The sequence below is a fragment of the Haemaphysalis longicornis genome, unplaced genomic scaffold (assembly GCF_048455015.1).
Source record: "Haemaphysalis longicornis isolate Haplotype H1 unplaced genomic scaffold, Haemaphysalis longicornis Haplotype H1 scaffold_7, whole genome shotgun sequence".
Lineage (NCBI taxonomy): Eukaryota > Metazoa > Arthropoda > Arachnida > Ixodida > Ixodidae > Haemaphysalis > Haemaphysalis longicornis.
This window is the reverse complement of record NW_027526422.1, coordinates 98065451-98083520: the sequence shown is the minus strand read 5'-3', so window position 1 is coordinate 98083520 and position 18070 is coordinate 98065451. Positions and strand designations below refer to the sequence as shown.

The following is an 18070-nucleotide window of genomic DNA, read 5'->3' as shown; positions in this document are numbered from 1 at the left end:
TTACGGAACCAGGGTGTAGAGAGCATTATGTAAGAATACTAGGATATTTACAGTGGGTCATCAGCTACCATCACCCTCATAAGGAGAGCAGCAAAATACCTATAAGGAAGAGCGTCAGACAAGGAGACACAATCTCTCCGATTTTATTCACAGCATGTTTACAAGAAGTATTCATAACATTGGATTGTGAACAGGTGGGAGTAAGATTTAAGGAAGACTACCTCAGTAACCTCAGATTTGCTGATGACGTTGCCTTGTTAAGTAACTCGGGGGACGAATTGCAAAGCCTGCTTACCACATTGTACAAACACAGTAGAACCGTGGGCCTGAAAATTAATATGGGGAAAACTAAAGTTATGAACAATAACTACGGGACAGCAAAGCGGTTTGAGATAGTATTAGAAATAAGAAGAAAAAATTACGCCAACCTCCCCTCGCGGGAACCCTGGTGTGATGCGACGCTGAGGGAGGTTCGAGCGCAAGCGGAGAGCAACCGTCGACCGAAAAGCCGCCGGAGAGCGGCACACGGGTTATATGCGCAGCGCGCCCGAAGGATAGGAGACCGCGGCTATGACGCAACACCATCCAACACAATCCACTTTAATCCAATCCAATCCAATCCTAATACAATCCAAGCCAAGCCAATCGAATCCAATCCAATGCCCCTCACGAGAGAGGAGAGGGGGAGAGTGGCTGCGGACAACGGACGCACGCAGGAAGGACAGGGCCGCCAACAAGAGATGCTCTGAGCGTCGCATCTAAAAATGGACGTGGGCAGGGCATGTAATGCGAAGGCTAGATAACCGTTTGTCATTAAGGGTAGCAGAAAGGATCCCTGAGAAGGCAAGCGGGGCAGGGGGCGGAAGAACGTTAGATGAGCAGATGAGATCAAAATGAAGTAATTGGTAGAAAGAAGGCTTTAACACTAAAAATGACGAAAATATAAAACAAATTACAGAAAATGGCCAACCTAGCAACGCCCTGCATTTCCACAATAATGCAGATTTCGCGTAAGTTCAATATGTAATCGTTTCGAACTAAACTTAAAAAATAATAAAAACAAAAATATACAAAATGCAGAAAATGGCGAACCGTGTAGCGCACTGCATTTCCAGAATAATGCAGATTTGCCAAGGTTCCACCTGCAATTGTTATATCAGCGTAAATCGAGATACTTGGTTTGACAGGATTTAGAAAACAAGAACATTTGGCTTTAGAAAACTTGCACTCAGAACAAGCGGCATCAGAATGCTACGCATTAGTAGATAAGTGTTTGAATTTCTGCAGATTTTTTTTTAAACGGTCACCAATCATCCTCAACGCGAATAAGAAGGGCTCAAGTTTTTCGAAGCCAGTAAGCCCGATGCCGTGTTCCATGAGAAAAATGGGTCGACCCAAAAGTCAGGAAATCCGCCCGCGCCCACCTCCTGTGTTTCTATGACTTCTCCGGGAGCTTCGGTGTACGCATCATGTTTAATCCCCCCCTACAGCTTTCACACTTCTCTACTCTGCCAACAATAAATGAACATTGTCAGTAGTGTCGAGAGTGAAATCTGTGTTCACGCACTCAATCTGCGGTGCATTTCATCAGCCACTCAAAGAAGAAAACGAAGTCTCAGGGCCGCCTAGAGGCCTAGTGAAATGACGAAGAAGTTGAATCTTACTTAGACAGCCTTGCTGACTGGCCTGCTCGGCAGGCTATGTAACCCCAAATTCAGGTTGCGTAGAGACGCACTGTTAATGATATATCGGAGCTATGTTCGCCCGGTATTACAGTTTGGCTGCTTCCTATTTTCCGGTTGTGCGGCGTACAAATTACATCCCCTATTTACCGTTGAGAGAATGGTTTTGCGACTCTGCTTGGGATTGCCTTAATATGTCGCTAACCCTGTTTTACACCTTGAGGCTCGATTTCCTCCACTATAGCATATATTTCAATTATTGGCCGTATTAACCTTCACCGAATTGTTTGACTCCCCGCTGCATGACGCTCAGGTTCATTTTCCGCCTGAGGCCTGATCTTTTTCAAGCCATTCAGTGGCCGTGGTTCCAAAGCCCCCAGACGGATCTAGTACAGTCATGGCTTCAGCCACATAACGCAGACCTTTTTCGGCTCCCCCCTCCTTGTATTAGTGTGTCATCTGTGGAAATAAACTCTAATAATATCTTCCCCCAGAAAGCGAAGATGTTGCCGGCCCGAATCCTCAATAGATTTATGGAGGATCATTTGGCCCTTCATTGGCCCTCGATTGGCCCTTCATTCCCATATCCTAATTGCTACCGATGCCTCGCGAAGTGAGGAGAAGGCTGGAGTCGGGTTATTCTTCCAGTCCCTCGATTGGCCCTTTTCAATTAGATTACCTGATTACACACCCATTTTCCAGGCGGAATTATTGGCAATAATTCCGGCTCTTCGAAAACTTACGCATAGATTTTCGCACGGTGTTATTCTTTCTGACTTATTCTGACTCTGTGTGTTCCGCCTTAACATCCGAAAAAGATTCTCCAATTATCCGCACATTCCCGTCATTTGTTCCCCATCAGCTTTGTGAGTTTAGGCTAGTGTGGGTTTTAGGGCATGCAGGAATCTCATGCAATGAAGTGGCTGATGTATGTCTCTTGGTGGCCCTGTGGTCGTTCAAATTCCAAATGATAGCTTTTTATTTGGGGCATGATTTAGACGTTTGCAACTACTCCAGACTTATCGGCAAGACGCCCTTCTCTCTTCTAGGGATTATAGCCACCTTCGTCATGCTTGTAAGCCGATGTTTTGTGAATCAAGGATATGCGATGTAGCAATCACTAAACTTTGGTGAAAAAATTCCCCCATTAAATTTTTACCTTTATCAATCAGTTCTGGCTCCATCTCCGCAATGTCCTGCTTGCGACGAACTAGAAAATATAGAGCATTTCCTGTTAACTGCCGCAGCTTCTCCCCCAATGCGACGCACGCATCTGGAGTCAACCTTTAGACGCCTCCACCTTCCGCTATCTACTTCCGAGGCGCTGTCATTAGGCGCTCCCGCCCTAGGCGTCTGCCACAGTGATGTTGTGTCCGCCCTTCACTCTTATGTTGCGGCGACAGGCCGGTTTTCCTGCCTGTCAGCTAAGCATTTCGCATTTATTTAGTTTTTCTTCCTGACTCTACTTTCATATTATCCATATTAAAAAAAATTCCGTTGTGTATTTTCTTTTCTAATTTGGAGATCTAAAAAAATTATAGGTCACATTCTGATTAGGTACAAAGCTTCTTGGCCAATCCCCCGCGTGGGTATGTGCCATGGTATAAGGCAACCAACCAACCAACCAACCAACCAACCGACTGGCGCAACTACGCCTATAATATAAGTGTCCTTATTCCGCCTGCCACAGCACTCAACGGATGAGTTCACCGTTACAATATTATAATTATGATGGTGGTGGTGTTAAGGATTTCCAGAACATAAAATTTATTTACGGGAGTTGTGTACTCCGAGTTTCTTGGAACGATTGTTTCGCTCTGGGCGAGGGCTTACTGGTTGAGATACCATGGAGTACTTGACCCCGTTTTAGGCAGACTTCGAAATTTCGGTGAGCGTTGAATAAGTTCTTTAGTTGAGTACATATGTGCAGAGGTAGATTTTTGCTTACAATAGAACTGAGGGTTGATTGATTGATTGATTGATTGATTGATTGATTGATTGATTGATTGATTGATTGATTGATTGATTGATTGATTGATTGATTGATTGATTGATTGATTGATTGATTGTCAGGTTTAACGGGTCGATGCTACACAGAGTGAGGACAGCGGCGACAGGCCGATCCCGAACTTCGGGCTCGCGAAGGCGAAAGGAAACGTCAACGCCGCCAAAAAGCTGCTACTGGTGCAGCGAGGGCTCGCGCAGCTGAAGCCGCACGTCAACGCCGGTAAGCAGATCGTGAACTTCGGGCTCGGGAAGCTGAAGCGGCACGTCAACGTCACAAAGACGATCCTGAGCTCCGGGCTCGGGAAGCTGAAGGGCGCCGTAAACACCGTCAAGAAGCTACGGATGCAACAAAGGCTCGCGAAGCCGAATCGAAACGTCAACGCCGAACAGCGGATCCGGAAGCGGCGCGACATTTCGTAGTTCCGGTTAGTGAAAAGTTTGGTAGTTACCATGGAAATCAAACGGTAAATATAACGGCAGCTACGAACCTCAACTTAACAGAAATGACGAGCTGAAAACTAATGGGAACTTGAGTCGACCCATGGCTGCTTGGCATACTACTCAGGGTTCCCCTACGGGAAGATGGTGAAAGCATCGAAACTGGTGATTCCTAGCACAGGGTTCTCACAAGCGGAGCGTACAAGACGACGTCGGCGTCAGTCCCGAAGCTGACGTCAGGAGCCAGGGAACGGCACTACCACGTCTCACCGGAAATACCGAAACACGGACCACCGCCGGGATTTACCGACACAAAATTTTGCGAGGAATTTGCAAGAGACTTAAGAACCAGACAAACACCGGGCTAACTGACCGGGAGGAAAAATGTCGCGAAAATAAAACGGTATTCGCGGTACGCAAAATCGCTTTATTGATAAAACTATATTTCGCTTATGCTAAGACTCAACTAGATGATTAATCAAGCCCAATATTTCCCCGATATCTTCCCTAATCTGGCAATCATCCCTTCCCACGAATATTTTGCGGATGATTCCTTCACACTTCACACAGTCGCATCCGCGCTTTCTCAATAGCGCAAGAGAATGCTGCCTGGAAAGGTGCGGAATTGCTGCGCGGCAGCTTCCCGTGCGCCTTGGCTGGCGTCAGGCCCAGCGCGCGCTGTTTTTGCCGAAATGATTAGTTGCTGCCATCGCTAAATGCCGCTGCGTAGTTGTAGAAAAGAAATTGTCTCCAATCCACGCGGTGAAGCTGATTGGAAAGCAAAACTTTAAACGACACCCACAACAATTGCCCATGTGACGTCACTTGAATTTGCCCACGTGGCTCTACAAACAGGGAAACCAGACATTATGCTAGCCGTTACCTAAAATTCGCGGGGGCGCGGTCCTGAACGCAGCAGCGTCGGCCACGGCCGTCCTACAGCGGCGGACGCCAGCGCTGCCGCTGTAACCCGCCGTGCGTCGGCAGAAAAAAATGGATAAAAGCGCCTTTCGAAGGGTCAGATAGCGGAACCTGGCCATCCTGATGCGCTAGCTTGGGGCTGCACCACAGCGTAACGTCTCCCTTTTCTGTCAAAATACCGCCCCCATGCCTCGATCACTGCGTCGCACTGAATGACAAAAGGTTTGTTGTAGTCGGGGGCTGCAAGCAACGGCTGGCTCATCAGCGCTCTTTCAAATCATTAAAAGCCTGCTCCTTCTTCTTATCCCATTTTATCGCAAGGGGCTAAGTGTCTGAAGGGCGTCAGTGAGGGGGTCGCTAACTCAAAATACTTGTGCATATATCGCTGGTAGTAGCCTGCTACGTCAAAAAAGAAGCGGATGTCGGTCTCAGTACAGGGCTGCGGAAAATCGCGAATCGCAGCTACCTTGACCTCGGAAGGCCGTCGATGCCCCTGATCGATCACGTGGCCTAGGTAGGTCACCTCTGCCTGGACTAATTGGCACTCCGAAGCCTTGACCGTGAGGCATGCTTCCCTCAGCCTATTTACGACGGCGCGATGTTCCACGTATTCAGTCCACGACCGAGAGAATATCGCTACGTCGTCTAGTAAGGGTGGCGCACAGCTGTCATTCCCTTAAGCACATTGTCCATGAGGCCAGAAAAACAATAGGGTCACGTATTCTTCAACCCGAAGCTCTTCAACCCGAAGCTCAAGACTTTCGGTCGGAACGTTCCAAGGGGAGATATGAACGCGGCATACCTGCTAGCCTGCTCTGTCAAAGGCACCTGCCAATAGCCCCTAACTACCCAGGCAGCACAGAAAACGTGGCCAGCCTTTGGCTTATCTTTGGCCGATGCTTGGCCTGTTTGGCCATTGGAAAAGTTTGGGCTGCCAGAGAACTTAGGTTCTTCGGCATGCATTTGGTCGCGGAATACTTGTTGTTTGTTTGGCCAGCCGAGGTCGGAAGACGAACGACAAAAATCTGGCCATGGAATACTTGTTGTTTGTTTGGCCAGCCGAGGTCCGAAGACGAACGACAAAAATCTGGCCGCGGAATACTTGTTGTTTGTTTGGCCAGCCGAGGTCCGAAGACGAACGGCACAAATCTGGCCGCGGAATACTTGTTGTTTGTTTGGCCAGCCGAGGTCCGAAGACGAACGACAAAAATCTGGCCGCGGAATACGTGTTGTTTGTATGGCCAGCCGAGGTCCGAAGACGAACGACAAAAATCTGGCCGCGGAATACTTGTTTGTTTGGCCAGCCGAGGTCCGAAGACGAACGACAAAAATCTGGCCACGGAATACTCGTTTTCTCTGCGGCCACCCATCTAGAAAAGATCTCCGGCCAGAGAATTGCGCGTGTGTACGTGACGACCTCTAGAAGGAGGGGTCGCGGTGGCCGGGAAATACAATGGTGCGGGGGAACGAGCCGCTTGTCCGCGGGGACTATGTGGCATGCAGTAGCATGGTATGTAGCTTCGCGAGTGCCAGGCGGTGGCAGTGACCTCTTCAGCGAATACCCATTTCTTTGAGTCAGCTAATGGTGGCCAAAGATCTCTCCTTTAGTTAACAAGCTCTGATAAAGCAGGTACGGCTACTGACATCAGACTTGCTTTAACTGAAATATTAGTGTGTAGGATGCTAACTTAAATTTCAAATATTTTTCACGCCGAAGCTGGCTTAAACAAAAAGGTATACCTAAATGCTACATTTACATCACACGAGCGTATTAAGTTTGCGCCGAAAAGGCGACGTCAGGGCATTCTTTTAAACTAAACGAAAAAAAAACGGCAGCTGTTGCAATTGATCTAACTAGCATTCGTGTGGTGTTTGGAAGCACCGTGCCACTCTGGTTACATTAGGGGTGTTACCCGTAAATAAAACCAAAAACAGGCAATGAGCATGTAGACAAGTCATTAATTTTCTTTTTCCCAGCCTACCAAGCACATGCATATGCTCCTAGCATACAGCTAAGTGCCCGTGATACACGTGGCGCTACTGATTCACATCAGCCTTTCATTTGAGACATTTGCTGTGTTAATAAATATTATTAAATTTGCGTCGTAATAACAACATACCCCTTAGCTCTGCTATCCATGACTACATACTTCCCTGTGCCACAATGTCTTGTGACCCAGCTACTTCACCGAAAACATGATGTTTCGTCATTGGTGAGTGGAACATCCTTGACGCTTCATTTCGGTTATATTTCCTATAGAGTTCAGTACCTGGACAAAAAAAGAACCCTTCGAGGATTCGAAATATGTATTTTATGATAGCTACAGGCTATGCTGAGATTTTACGCTCTAACGTATATTTATATGAAACGCGAATGCTCTGAAACGACGTGAGTTATTCATCAAAAGTTGTGGGAACCACGGAAGTTGCGAAGCCCTATATTTCTGGCACTCAGGGCATAAGAACTCTCCTGACATGCACAGAGAATAATACAAGCGTTACGAGGTTGCACGCAGGTTGTTGAATCCAAGCTATGCATACGACGATTGTGAATACCTTAATAGTACGAAATCACGTGCTGGGCGCGTCCTGAATTTGGAAATAATGTATTCCGTGGGTGTGATGAAACGCGTATGCGTGTTATAACATGGAGGTTTAAAGGAACGTTACCCGCTGTTTCCCTACAACGTCATAGAATGCTTTCAATTATCGCTTTAATAATCCTGTCCATGTCGTTACCATGAACATATTCTCACACAGGCAAAGTATGTATCACAGCTTTTTTTTTTTTTTTTCAAAGTAGCGAATCTAGCGCATTTGAAAGCTTTCGTCAGGATTTTGAGTGCCGCCACTTTTACGCAGCCGACGTGATCAGTCTGTCTCCAAAATGAATTATTACGAGAGCATTACGAAGAATTACTTCCGTACAATTTCCTTGTGAGTCTAACAGTTGGCCAAGTACTTCAATAGTATATTCAATATCGTCAGCGACAAGCCATCTATAAACTGAACAACACACCAGTGGAGGTTACTGGGGACACTGCTGAAGGAAGTTCCGGCATGAGGTCACGTCTTGACTAAACGCAAAAATGTTTGCCCCTACGCCTCCGTCACCCCCATCAGGTTTCTCCCACATGCGCTCTACTCTTGCACCGGTCGCTTGCTATTTTTTCACGAACATTTCCGGCCTAGCGGACCTTCGTGGTTACTAAAACGCTTTCGAGCTACTTCTATGGATTTTTCCTTACTCGAAAGATAGAAAAAAGAAGCGCAGGTTCTGTGCGGGACTATATGCTTGTTTAAAAACTTAAGCAGGAAGTGAAAGTCTACTGTCACCCGCCGCGATGGCTCAGTGGCTAAGGCGTTGCGCTGCTGAGCACGAGGTCATGGGTTCGATTCCTGGCCACGGCGGCCGCTTTTCTGATGGGGCGAAAAGCAAAAATGCCCGTGTGTACGAGATTTCGGCGCACGTTAAAGATCCCCAGGTGATCAAATTTAATCCGGAGCCCTCCACTACGGCGCGCCTCACCGCCTGCGTTGCGTCGGCGCGTTAAACCCTACAATCAATCAATCGAAAGTCTACTGTCGGCTCAAACGTCAGGCTGAGTGTAACTCAAGAAAGAGGAGGGGTAGGAGAGGGAGGATAAGGGCTCTTAGTGAAAAGTAATACGTTTGAAATACCTACGAGTATGCTTGAAGTGCACTTCAAATATGCCTTGTATTTGTACATGTATTTCAAGTGCATTAAAAATTGCATTTTCTTAATTTTTAGTAAATACTGAAAATACATTATTAAAAAAGCGGAAAAAATACAGTGCTTTTAAGTACCCTACAAATAGATTAGGTATGTACTGAACCTCATGACTGCGCGCTTAAGGCATTCAGAATATATTGAAAATGTATTTCTTCCCGCCAAACGATCTAGGTCCAAATGCACTGTAAATATTTAAAAAATGCGCTAACCTAACTACATTTAGAGCAGCACTCTGAATATAAGTTAAAAGTGTGCTGAAGCATAGAAATATACTCCGAATATATTCGAAATATATTTCAAATGCATTGTACGTTTGTGGAACGAACATGGTAGAGATACACTCTCAATGCAGGAAAAATATTCATTGAAAGTACATTTTAAATGTATTATAAAAGCTTTGCCGAAATACATTTCGAGTACACTAGAGGCGCTGCTTCAGTTGCTGAAGCGTAAGATTCACGTAAAGCATATCTTAAGTGCCGGATAAAATACATTTCAAATGAATAAACGTACTGAGAATTTCTCCTCGATGTTTACATATAATAAAAGAAACTGAGGGAGATACTTTCACTTACTGCGCTGTCTAAGGCAGGCATACATATAAGCTCTCTGTATTAGAGAGAAACTCGGCGTACTAATATGTAAGCGGCGGTGTTCCACCGTAATCGGCAAAGCAAAAACATCAAATTTAACGAGTATATATATGTATGAAAACACTTGCACTTTGCCAGCGTTGTTACGACGGTATCTCTGTGGAGGATTTGAAAATTTTCTTTTTCTGAAAAATATCGGCCTTAGATGGACAACGCGGGCTATGCTTGCGAGGGCGAGCAGCTCGGCGCCTCTCACTGCCGCTCACTACCTCCTCCTTTGTGCCCGGTACCTGCGGGGAGCGGCGCACCCCTCTTTCACGTTTTGTCTGCCCTCGCTGCGTTTCTTTTGCCTGTCTTGTGGTGTTACAAGTTTTCGGACTCCTCAACGCGCGGTCGTCGTGCGGACGAAGCCTCTGCTTGGACGGCGCGTTGCAGCGGCGTTTTTATCAGGATTGCCGTCTAGCCAAGGTAAGCACGATTTACCAGCTATTTGCGTGTACGGTGTCGAACAACAATTAATCGATGTATGTTTGCCTTGCAATCAAAGTGTGTTAACGCCTTTTTTGAAATCCGCACGTGGTTGTTAAGCTTACCTTTACCTGCGAGCAAGATTTCCCACCGTAACTACTCCGTGCAAGGAAATGTACTCACAAATCGACGACAGCAAGAAGACGTAAAAAAAAGGATGTTAATGCTACCCTTTTTGCGCCTAATTTTTAGCTTGGGTCTTGCTGAGTGGCCGGGGGACTGTTGCTACGAGGTTTTCTGTAGATAGAGTTATTCCTTTGTGAGCTTATTTAGGAATAACACTTGCAGTAAACACATAACAGCCAGGAACGTTTTAAACACAGCCGGTTCACAGAAAGTCCGCCGTCCATGTTTACGTGTTTGAGAAATTTGCGAAGTGTATTCATGCCGAGCACGAGGTCACGGGTTCGATTCCCGGCCGCGGCGCCCGCTTTTCTGATGGAGACGAAAAGCAAAAACGCCCGTGTGTACGAGATTTCGACGCACGTTGAAGACCCCCAGGTGGTCGAAATTAATCCGGAGCCTTCCGTCGGCGCGTTAAACCCTACTAACAGAGTGTGAAAGGGGAAGAGGTTCCCCGCCTGCACTACATAAGTATCGCACCCTACAAACAATCAAATCAGATATTCAGGGACGCAGCTTTTTTTTTTTTTTTCTGTTCGCAGCAGCCGCTCACAGCTGCGCATGTTGACAGCAGCCGCCGTACGGGGAAGGAACCCGGTTTGTGGCACACATGCATTCGATTAATGCGCATGCCCGGGCCACACGGCGAGAAGCCGGGTAGCCTTCGCGATTTTTGTCCGTCGCATGTCGCCATTCTGTCAACTAAAGCCATGAAAGAGTTTGTGCCGTCTGTTTGGAAGTGACCAAAAGTGTTAAAGCCACACTCGTAATCTTCGGTGCAAGTGGCTGTAGCGACACTAAGTGCTTCATGCCCAGGGACTTAAAATGATTTGTCCATCTAAGACACTGTATGAGTCGCCGCTAAGTTACAATCAGTTTCGGTTCCCAGAACCAAGAACCAGCCAAGGAAGGATGGAGAAGGAAGGGGGGATGAGAGGGGGGCAACCAGTTCCCCGCACGAGACCCCTCGGTTCCCAGAACGGGTCCCCCCGCCGGGTTCGTCTCTTTTTGTTCCTTTGATCGCTCCCCCAAAACTTCGTGAAACTTCAGGACGTTCCACCCTTCCTCTTTTGTGTTTCGTAGCAACTTTTCCCCTCCTCGCTGTATTCATTTTGTTGGGCATTCACGAACACGTGTGCGCGTTTCGAGGAGCCCTTCGGCCGCTCGTGGTCGAGTGAGAATTTCAAAAATGTGCCAAAGGCACCGCAAAACAGCAAGTCTAGAGCGGATGCGCGTGGGCTGCTTGGCAGTTGTGTGTGTTTAGCAGCCGCAATTGCTAATTTGCGTCTAAAGGGTGTACTTAAAAGAGTTCCTTTTAGGTGTCTCGAGTATTTATGAAGCCACTACTTTTTACTTGATAGTCCCTGACGCTAACAGGTGTTTATCTGTTTTTTGTATGTAAACGACGCGAGAATTTACAATTATTTTCCGTGTCGCTCCCTATAAAATTACCGGTTATGTGCGACGGAGAGCAAGAAAATTACATATGTGTGTAGGCAAAAATACACTTTTTCTTGCTTTGCTTATTTTAATCGCTTTGGTTAGGTGCCTACCATATCAGACCTTGTAATTTTAAGGACGGCTTGAAACTTTTCTTTCTTTTTCGAAATAAACTTACTTTGCTGTTCCTTTGAAGGCATTGTTGAGTGCTTACGCCAATCTAATGACTTTTATGTAAGCTTTCTACTACAATCCTGCTCATGCATTTTTAAACTGTTTCGTTGCGCACTATTTTTAGCACGTTATCTCCGAAGAAGTTTACGCCGAAATACGGAACACATAACAATAATTACAGTTAATAAGATTACTATTTATCTTATTTTATTAGCGTCTTGTGAGGTCACAGACATGTTTTGTCCAAGTTAATTAAAAACTAGAATGGCCACCATTTCAAGTTAACTCAAGCGCCTAAGAAAGAGAAGCAGCGTAACGCTAAGAACTCTGTTGCATGTTTGGGAACGTTGTTAGCTGTGTCTTTTTTTGTACTAATTTTTGCTAATTTTCATCCCTAGACAATCTCCATACATAAGCCCCCCCCCCCAACAACCATCCTTTTTTTTATAATGGTATTGAAGATCCAATGTCGCTGCCGCGTGACGATATAAACTATGCTTAACATTACATAAATTGCCTTACGTCCTTCAAATGGGCATTGTTTTCATGACGGTTTTTTTTCTTTGAAGGGGAAACTAAAAAATCCTTTCTCACGAGGAGCGTTGGTACGGCTAGGGAAAAGGCCTGATTGATTTGACCTTTATTTGCCTCTAAAAAAGAAGTGTTTCCCTAATATTTTCCCCTGTTTTCTTTTCTTTTCACTACAGGTGCTGCTGAAATTTCCCGCGTGGAGAATCCGAAGTACGAGGACTCTGATGCACAACGCTGCATCTGCGCTGGCTGCAGAGGTGGCTGAAAGGCATTCATTCCTGCTGCTTAGTAATGGCGAAATTGGCCACTTTGCTGAGGTGTACAATAAACAACTTTCAAACTGCCGATCTTGTACATACATGCTGTTCTTTTCAGTCATTTGCTGGCCCGCAATCAGAGCATGGCCGGTTTACATTTTCACAATGCAGCATATCTTGAGGCTACAGCCTATTAAACTTTTCGAAACCACAACATGAACTTTTCTAGTTGAACGTTAACAATTCCCCCAAAGACACATTGCAAGGCATCTCTCAATCTATTCATGATTTTATTTTCTATACACTAGTAACACATTTTGAGTATATTTGAAGCAGTATTTTCTGTGCATTTAAAATGCATTACTAATGCATTTTGGACGTATTTAAAAATACATTTTCTGAGCATTTTTGATGGAATTAAAATTCATTAAATATATATTTTCGATGTTAATCCAAGGTTAATGGCCTGCTGTAGGGCATGCATGGCAGCAGCCTTGGGCGGGCTTCCTCTGGCCTGCAGAGAATAATCTGGATCAGGCCAATGGTAGGCCATACATCATTGGCCAATGGTAGGCCATACATGCTCGGCCAATGGTAGGCCATACATGCTCGGCCAATGGTAGGCCATATATGCTTGGCCAATAGTAGGCCATACTTCTTCGGCCAATGGTCGGTCAGCCAATGGTATTAGCGGCCATAGTAGATTGGCCAATGAATGACAGCCAAGGTCGGGCCTTACACGGCCAAGGACCATTTTGGACTAAGGGCCGAACACTTTGACCGAAGATTGGCCGGAAAGAAAAGGGCTGGCCAATGTTCTTTGGGCAAAGATTGGCCGCACATGCTCGTGCTGCCTGGGTATGTCTGAGGTTGAAATAAACCGGGTTCCGCTCACCCTCTCGATCCGTTCCTCAAATTGAGGTATCGGGTACGTTTGATCCCTGGTGATTAGGTTATGAGAAAGCATTTGACTCGGTCGAAACCTAAGCAGTCAATCAGACATTACGGAACCAGGGTTTAGAGGAGCATTATGTAAGAATACTACAGGATATCTACAATGGGTCCACAGCTACCACCATCCTCCATAAGGAGAGCAGTAAAATACCTATAAAGAAGGGTGTCACACAAGGAGACACAATCTCCCCAATGTTATTCACAGCATGTTTACAAGAAGTATTCAGAACGTTGGAATTGGAACAGGTGGGAGTAAGGGTTAAGGAGAATACCTGAGTAACCTCAGATTTGCTGATGACGTTGCCTCGTTAAGTAACTCGTGAGAGGAATTGCAAAGCATGATTACCGCACTGGACAAACAGAGTAGAACCGTGGGCCTGAAAATTAATATGCAGAAAGCTAAAGTAATGATCAATAACCTCGGGACAGCACAGCTCCTTGAGATAGCTGGCGAGGCCGGAAGTAGTAAGGGAATATATCTACTTAGGCCAAGTTGTGACCCCGGATACCAACCATGAGGAAGAGATAATTTAAAGGATAAGTAAGAATGGGGTGGAGTGCATTCGGCAGGCATTCTCAAATAATGAATGGCAGCCTATCATTGTCCCTTAAGAAGAGAGTGTATGACAGCTGCATCTTACCGGTACTCACCTACGGGGCAGAAACTTGGAGGCTCACTAAGAGGGTTCAACTTAAATTGAGAACGACTCAGCGGGCAATGGAGCGGAAAATGATAGGTGTAACATTAAGGGACAAGAAGAGAGCGGAGTGGGTCAGAGAGCAAACTGGTGTTAAAGACATATTAGTAGAAATTAAGAAGAAGAAATGGACGTGGGCAGGGCATTTAATGCGAAGGCAAGGTAACTGTTGGTCATTGAGGGTAGCATAGTGGATCCCTAGAGAAGGCAAGCGTTGCAGGGGGCGGTAGAAAGTTAGATGGGCAGATGAGGTCAAGAAGTATGCGGGGATAAATTGGTGGCAGTTAGCACAGGACCGGGATAATTTGAGAATAATGGGAGAAGCCTTTGCCCTGCAGTGGGCGGAGATAGGATGATGATGATGATGATGATGATGATGATGATGATGATGAGGCTAAGTTTCCGGTAGTCTATGTAGTCTATGCAAGGTCGGGGGTCCTTGCCGGGAACTTCCACCAAGATCAACGGTGAAGTGTAATCACTCTCGCATGCATCGATTACGTCAAGCTCAAGCATGTGCTTTATTTCTGCATCCATGATACTCTGCTGACGCGGCGAAGCACGGTAAGGCTTAGAGCGAACGGGATGGGCCGATGTCAGCTCTATGTCGTGAATCACGAATGAGGTTCTACCGGGTTTGTCGCAAAACTGGTCCTCAATATCCTGAAGAAGTTATCTCAAGTCACACTTCTGGTTAGGCTCTATAGGTCTGCTTTTTCGACCATTTCTTCGAAATACCCGGGAGGGATCATCTTCGCTCGACACGGGCCCTAGTTCGGGAAAATCGAGGAGCATTTCCTCCAGTCTAGAGTCTTGCGATGTCACCTCAATTCCTGTGGCAGGCGGGGGTGTCTCTACGCTTCGAATGCTGCACTCTCCCACGCACTGACTGTGGGGTGCCACCTCGTCTGAACTAGGCCTCTCGCCGCCAACTCCTCCGCTTTTGAGCATGCCACTGCTTGAACGACTACACCAAATGTCAAGCACTTTTGATGCAACATTTCATCCTAACGGTTTGAAAATAGATACGGATATTCGGGCGGCAAACTAGGCGACACAGCAGCCTCCGTGTCAAATGTCCCAAATGGACCCTCGATACCTATTCGCGGGATTGGAAGACGCACGCTGCTTGCCTGAACCACCTGCCTTATCCATGCACACTCGCCGGACATCTGCTCTGGTGATACGTAGGATGGATGCACCACATCCATCGTGGATGCGGAATCACGGAGTACTCGGCAACATTTACCGTTCACCGTCATCTCTTGAATGTACGGTTCCAGCAGCTTCCTATTTACATCGCCTACTCCGGCCGCCAGAAAAGCTACCCTGGGATTCCGACACCCGGCTGCCACGTCACCCGGCTGCTGACAATTGAAGCAAGTCTGACGTTGTCTCTTTTCGAAAACCCTTTTCTGATGCTTTGCCTGGTCCTCTTTTGTCTCCGCTTTCTCACCGTCACGGGGCTTCAACTATTTGTCGCTAGCGCCCTCGGGATCTCGGGAGACGCTGTCTTTTTGCCATTTCTGTTTGAACTCCCGCTTCGGACTCTCCCTCATTTCACTAGCATGACGGGACAAGAACTCGCCAGCGAGCTCGGCGGCTCGTGTCACCGTTGTGACATCTGATTTGTCCATTACCCAGCTACGCATGCTTGCGGGGAGCCGGCGGTAGAACTGCTCCAAACCTAGGCGTTGCACCACTTTATCGTGGTCGCCAAACGCGCCCTCCTCCTTTAGCCACTCCTGTAAATTCACCATCAATTTATACGCGAACTCCGAGTATGACTCATTTCCTCTTTCACCTTCCCGAAGCCGCTACCTGTAGGCCTCCGCTGACAACCTGTACTTCTTTAGAAGACACGCTTTTACTTTGCTGTAATCTTCTGCCTCTTGTCAAGTCAAGCGGGCTAACGCATGGGCGGCTTCACACGGTAACAAAGTCAGTAGGCGTTGCGGCCAAGTGCCTCTAGGGAAATCCACCTTCTCGCATGTGCGTTCAAATTTAACAAAAATAAACCCATGTCCTCTTCCACCTTAAACCGTTGCATGAAGTCCTTCATTTTGAACGACAGCTTTACTCCTCCTCCACTAGAAGCCTCGCCAACACCACTATCGCCTCGGGCTTTCAGTATTTCAAGTTCGAGCCGCTCCATATCTAGCTCATCTGCACGACGTTGTGCTTCCGCTTTCTTTCTCTCTAGCTCACCTGCCCGACGTTCTGCTTCCGCGTCCGCTTTCTTTCTCTGTAGCTCATCTTCACGACGTTGTGCTTCCGCTTCTGCTTTCTTTCTCTCTAGCTCCTCTGCTTTCTTTTTCTCATCTTGCTCCCATTCTTTCATAAGCTCCAGGCACTCTGAGAGCTCATCATCGTATGCCCCGACTCCTTCGATAGCCTCGATGATTTCTGGCTCTCTTTTCTCTTCGCCCAAGCTTAACCCCAACATTTTGGCCAACTCCAGGAGTAGCGGATTTCGTAGCGACTTCAGGTTCATGTCTGTATCGAGTGCTGCCAACTGTTACAACAAAAAATCCTTTACCCCGACGCACCAAAGAAACCTCGCGTCAAAAGAGTAATACACTTTACCTCCCTCGCTACACTTTGTAAGCAGAGCCTGGTAATCCCTCAAACAGAATGGCCTCGCACTCACCAAACTTTGCAGCCATGCCTCCGTAAAGTCGGTTCCGATGCTCTGGAGTCGACCCATGCCTCATGGAGACGATCCCGTCCGCAGTGGAGATGGTCTCGCCGCGGTGGAGACGATCCCACTTGCTGCCAACCCGTGTTGCAGATCTTGTAGCGTGACCGGTGATGGCGTTCGTTGATCCGGAGTTGGGGCAAACATTGGGGCCGAGTAGGGCGAAGAAAGAAACTTTATGGCGTTTGACTGAGTGAACAGGGGTCCGCGCTCCTGCGCGCACGAGATTAAATAACCAGGTGGGTCCGCCCCCTTTCCCACTTTTTCTCGGCTGACGTCAGGACGCACCGATCCGGGGCACTGAAACTGATGTCCACGCACTCACAAAGAGAAGACACTTTTTCTCTCACAGGTCAGTCGGTTGGCTTCGGTGGTGCAACCTTCCTTGAACAGCGGCGTCTCGGACCCACAACAAAGCGGCCCCACGATGCTCGGCTCACAGCTGAAGATTGCCGCCGGAAGAGCAACGCCGCACGCCTTTGTTCATCCCCCCCTGCACCATTCTCGCTCACTGTGACTTGCCTTGCCGGCGGGCGCTTGGGTTACCGTGAATCCACGGAATGCGGCTTGTGCCCAGTAGCAGAATTAGTCGTCCACGCGTCCTTGCGCACAAAACCTTGTCGCTCCCCGTCGATAAGGGGGGGGGGGGGGAACCACCGAAAACGAGACGACGGGAGGGGTTGGGTGATTGAACCCGATATTATTGCAGACGGTCGTCGCAGTGCCAATACGCCGATCGTAACACTGGCGAGATTCGGAATTGTGCGTTCCTCACGGTGCCCGCTCTGCGGGCAAACTGAAACATTGGAACATGCCTTGTTTCTGTGTCTTGTAGCGGTAACATTTTGGACTGTGCTAAGCAGGTTGTTTGGTCTGACACATAGAATGAGCACACGTTCAAATGACGTTTTGGTGAACTTTCTGATGTGTGCAGGGGCTTTTGTATTGTGGCGAAATCGTGCTGCCGCGTGTCTTCACGCCCAACCGCAACGGGCGATGTTTCCACTGCTGTGGCGTGTGCGGTCAATCCTTATGAGTCACTTGGAAAATCAGTTGGCAGCTCTAGATGAAGCCTTCCTGTTACGCTGCTGCACGCGTTTCATAGTGGTCAGGAACAACATTCTGAGCATCACTATTGTGCCGTATTGACTTTCAACGAGTTTCTGAACTATTTCTTTGAACACATGTGAACTATTTATGGATTGGTTTCGGAGTAGCTTGTTTCACCACCATACACATTTCTTGTGCAAAGTGTTGGCTGCCCGGAGCACT

At 47.2% G+C, this 18070-nt stretch overlaps 1 long non-coding RNA gene across 1 annotated transcript; it reads left to right on the top strand.

Moving 5' to 3' along the window:
* Positions 1-9491: 9491 nt before the first annotated feature.
* Positions 9492-12530, top strand: LOC144144669 (uncharacterized). The gene is made up of 3 exons (XR_013317305.1): positions 9492-9863; positions 10936-11042; positions 12368-12530. It is a non-coding gene; the product is annotated as an uncharacterized LOC144144669 (long non-coding RNA).
* The last annotated feature ends 5540 nt before the right edge of the window (positions 12531-18070 follow it).